The sequence below is a fragment of the Vulpes lagopus genome, chromosome 17 (genome assembly GCF_018345385.1).
Source record: "Vulpes lagopus strain Blue_001 chromosome 17, ASM1834538v1, whole genome shotgun sequence".
In the NCBI taxonomy this organism is placed as follows: Eukaryota; Metazoa; Chordata; class Mammalia; order Carnivora; family Canidae; genus Vulpes; species Vulpes lagopus.
Window position 1 is genome coordinate 6,935,189 of NC_054840.1, and position 5,287 is coordinate 6,940,475.

A 5,287-nucleotide genomic window follows, 5' to 3' on the forward strand; every position below is an offset into this window, starting at 1 on the left:
AAGAGCCTGCTTCCTCTCCACTTGTCCGGCCCAGAGACATTGCACTGGGGGGTGGGGTGCAGGAGGAACAGTAACCCCCACCCCAACCCCAAGTAGTCCTCCCCTGATGTGGTTGTGGGCAACCCTCGAATCTCACTGACCAAGTCCTCACGACCCCCCTAACACCGCAGGTGTGAGCCTCCCTTAGAAGATGTGACTGGAGGCTTCGAGGGGCCCAGTGACCTGCTCAAGGACATTGAACGCATGCAGGGCAGTGCCGAGTGAGCCAAGCCACAGCCCCTGGGGCCCAGGCAAGCCTTTCCCAAACCCCAACCAGCCCACACTTGTGGGTCTGGGTTGATGGGCATCTTGTCAGCTTGCACAGGCATTGCCCCGGCTTCCTGGAGGTACTTTTCTTCCTTCCTTTCTTTCTTTCTTTCTTTCTTTCTTTCTTTCTTTCTTTCTTTCTTTCTTTCTTTCTTTCTTTTTCTTTTTTTTTTTTGATTTTATTTATTAAAAAAAAGATTTTATTTATTTATGAGAGACACAGAGGGAGGCAGAGACACAGGCAGAGGGAGAAGCAGGCCCCCTGCGGGAGCCCGACGTGGGACTTGATCCTGGGACTCGATCCTGGGACTCCAGGACCATGCCCTGGGCCCAAGGCAGCCGCCCAGCCCTCGAGCCACCCAGGCGTCCCCTGGAGGTACTTTTCCATCAGCATTACCACTTGGGAGGAGAGAAAGTCCCGGAGGCAGGTTTTCAGCCTTGATTTTAAGAAGGTTGTGTCTTCATCATGTCTCGTATCCGTGTCTTCGCCTTCTCATTCCCACTGCCTGCCGTGGCCTCGCACGGGGCTGTGACGTATCTCAGCTGAACATTCTGCTGCTGTGCCTGTTTCGTCCAAACCAGTTTTCTGACTGATGTGGATTAATTTGCCTAAGACGCTGGCTTCATTACTGATTTAAAAACATTCAGGATGTTGTGCAGGGATCATGTGCAAACTCCTTGGCCTGACACTCAAGGCACGTATAATTTGGTTCCAAACTACTTTTTTTTAAAAGATTTTATTTATTTATTCATGAGAGACACAGAGAGAGAGAAAGGCAGAGACACAGGCAGAGGGAGAAGCAGGCTCCATGCAGGGAGTCTGATGTGGGACTCGGTCCTGGGAACCCAGGATCACGCCCTGGGCCGAAGGCAGGTGCTAAACTGCTGAGCCACCCAGGGATCCCCCTGCTGAGCCACCCAGGGATCCCCGGTTCCAAACTATCTTGAAAGCTAATGCTCTACCCCCTGCCCCTCCTCACCCCCAGAGTGTGCAATGTATTCCCAGACTTGAACCTTTATGTTCTGTCCCCTCCTCTTACACCTATATGTTCTATGTCTATCCTTTCAAGGCTGAAGTCCCTTTGCACCCCCTTGCAGCCTCTCCCAAATCATTCCAGCACTCGGCGACTTTCATGGCTTCTTTTTGCCCCTCCAGGTCCCCTTTCTGCCCCCCTCACCCTGCACTGAGCCCCAGGAAGCCAGCGCCACGGATGGGCTCCCTAGTCTGTAGGTACTGACCTCTCTCTGTGGTTTTCTCCCACCCAACACTTACATTTGTAAATAATCTTTTAAAAAAATTAAAGTCTCCTCTAATTCCCAATTTGAACTTGACATTGGCTTCCTACCAGGCCCCTGATTGATCCCTCTTTGTTCCTCTGTCTACTCACAGGACTTCTTTATTGCTTTAAGCCTTCCTAGACCATATCAAAGGCTGCCTTAAATTAATAGCCGTTTCCCTCTGTGGTCATATATTCTCAGCCTGACTGAAGTTTCCTGAAGGCAGGAAATATGGATCATGCTCCTAGGTATGCCTCACCACCTCCCATCCTGACAAAACTTAGCACGTCTTTTATTATTACCTGTCCTTGTGTAAAGAACACCTAAATCAATTAGAAAAAGCAGACCCACTTCAAGTCTCAAAAAACACACATTGAAAGTATCTAATTATAAAGGAACTAAGCAATTGAATGATGCCAGGAGTCGATAATGATATATTGTACCTTCCTTCTCCAGGTAATTGGTTCCAATTTAGTCCTGTTTAGAATTAAGCAAATCATCACAATGACTCAGACACATCTCCATTGGCCTGTTCACTTACTTCCTAGTCACCCGGAGGCCGCTGCAAAGGATGGTACCAACTTTAAGAATTGGACAACCAGGGGATCCCCGGGAGGCTCAGCAGTTTGGCGCCTGCCTTCGGCTCAGGGCGTGATCCTGGGGTCCCGGGGTCGAGTCCCGCATCGGGCTCCCTGCATGGAGCCTGCTTCTCCCTCTGCCTGGGTCTCTGCCTCTCCCTCTCTCTGTGTCTCTCATGAATAAATAAATAAATCTTTAAAAAAAAAAAAAGAATCTGACAACCAGAAAGGTCCTGTGCAGTGGCACCAATGCCCTTGCTAGGCCGTGTCCTGGAGTCTGTGTTCTGCTCACACTTGGGTGCTGCGAGGGGCTTGTCTCTAGAGGGGAGCAGGTGCACTGATGGTCTCCGAAGCCGACTCCTTCCCATATTTCCTGGTGGGGGGGTCTTTAGCGGGGTCTGAAGTCTGGTGCATCAGGCCTCAGCCTCTCTCCCTTTCAACTGGGAGCAACCCTTCCTGCTACCTGAGAAGGCGGCACCTGCAAATGAGGGGAGAGAGGCTGCGTCTGTCTGGGGTGGGGACGGGTCCCTATTCAGGTGAGGGCACCGACCATCAGGCCAAGGGTCCCCAGGAGCCACAGTGATGTCCTCACCGGAGCCCCTTCCCCAGAGACTGGAAGGCAGTGCTCCCTTCTCCAGGCTCTGTCATGAAACAGCTGTGCTAATGATAGAAAAATTGTTTCTGCCACATTTTTATTGTGGCAGAAATATTAATATGTGTTTCTCAACCTCGATACCTACCAGCTGTGATCACCCAGGGACCCTCAGGGAAGAAGAGCCGGTTGCCCTTTGGAATGGAGGTCTTAGGAGGGTTAATTTATAAAATAACTCAGCATGTGGTTCTCCGAGAACGTGGCCGATCTGAAATGTGAACTTCCTCATTAATTCTCCTGAACTCGTTTATATTCAGATTTGTTTTATTTACTGTATTAAACACAGTCAAAGAAAAAAAAAAAAAGAATCTGACAACCACTTTTTGTGCCTTAGAAATGACTTTAAAAAAGACCTGGAAAATAATTTTCCAGAAATAAAGAAAACAACCAAACTTGCTGTAAAAGGTAAATCTATCTCTTGCAATTTTTGTGACTATTAAAATAAATATAAAAAACCTAGCTCAACGCCTGGCACATGGTATTATTCAGTGGGTTTCTCCCCTCCCTCTCGCATTCACATGCATATGCATCATATATATAGATATATATATACACACATGTATAATTATATTAAAAATGTAGAGTTAAATATACAAAGTATACATAGGTTTAATTATAAATGTGTTGCAAACGTTAAATGTGGCATCAACATAATACAGATTGTGCTTTTGGAAACTTAAACTGAGAACAAAATGTATCTGCTTTTAAGTATAGTAAATATGCAATACATTAAGGGAAATAACCGTTTCCCAAAATTCATAAGCAAGAGAATCGCTGCCTAACACAATTTGCTGAGAATTAAATGTAGTCTGTACAGTGTCTTTGTGGCTTTTGTGAATTGCAGATATGAGAATGTTTTGATTATTTTATTTAATTGCTCCAGGCATTATAATTGGCTACAGCCCAATCCCTTCTTCACCAGAAGACCACTGACTCCGTTGACAAGAAAAGAAAGTTATAAAGAACTAGCTGAAAAGTGTCTTTCTTGTAAAAATCTCATAAGTGATGCAAAATTGAGGAATGCATGACACCGACTCGCAGCTGTAGGTTAGATTGGAGGAAATTGGACTATTTCAGATGGTCTCCATCCTTGCTTCTTCTCTTCCCTCTTCTCTCATTCCTTTGCTACTTTGTTTCTGGGTCTCTGCTTCTTTGCTCTTGGCTTCTACAGTCTGGTGGCCTCTGCTCTCTGTCTCTTTCTGTGGCTCCCCTGGCTTCCTCTCCACTTACTGTTGGCTGAGTCTGCATGTTCTCAAGCGTCTCAAGTCAAGGAACCTTCTAGAGAGTCAGTCACCACTCATAGAACACGTCTGTAGAGCTGAGCACCAGCTCTCGCTCTGTTCCTAGCAGTATGGCCTAGTGTCATATGATACCTACATTTGAGAAACTCCTCAAAGTTTCTGTGTCCAGCCTGTGGACACAGTTGGCACCAGTGTAATAATAGCTATGTCACACCTGCCCTCTGGTGTGATATAGATGCTACCAATTATAAGATTGTGATTATAATCATAGATGCTACCAATTATAAGATTGTTAAGGGATCCCTGGGTGGCGCAGTGGTTTGGTGCCTGCCTTTGGCCCAGGGCGCGATCCTGGAGACCCGGGATCAAATCCCACGTCAGGCTCCCGGTGCATGGAGCCTGCTTCTCCCTCTGCCTGTGTCTCTGCCTCTCTCTCTCTCTCTCTGTGTGACTATCATAAATTTAAAAAAAAATTTTAAAAAAAGATTGTTAAAATGTAAAAGGGCAGCTTAGAACAAACCATCCAGGTATTATCAGTTTATAGATGAGGCTGAAGGCCATTTCAACTGATTTCCTGTGGAAGAGGTTAGGAAAATATTAACAGTTGCTGAGCGTCTACTTGCTTGGGTGTTGTACACACTTCCTTCTTGTTACGTCATCCAGATGTTCAGCAAAACTCTTTGAAATGTGTATTGCTTTATAGATGAGAAAACTCTTCACATGATCACAGATCATGAAATGGCAGAGCCAGAATGTCAACTCAGGTCCTTCTTGTACTGAGCTAGGCCAGTCCATGAAGGTTGGAGCAGGATCAGAAGGTTGGACTAGAAGGACAACTAATAGTCACAGAAAGTGCTCCTTAACAGACCAGCAAACTACTGGCATCAAGGACACAGGAGACTAAGTGGATGCACCTCCCTGATGTCTGAGGTCTAGTGGTTAATGCTGCCTGTTTGGAATAGGAAACCAGCCCCTGGCTCACCGCCCCTTATACCCCAGCACTGAGTGGGGTCTCATAAGCTCTTAAGAGCCCATCACCAATCACAAAGGAAGGTCAGACTATGCCAATTATATTCTGCGTTCATTTCTTTCCGTTTTGTCCAGCCTGCTACAGATCTGACGACGGCCTGCTAATGAGTCTAAAGTCCTTACTTTCTTTTTTGCGTGTTTTTGGTAGTCGTGGCTTGTTTATTTGGTTCTACGGGTCTAAAAGAATTCCATTCTATAAGACG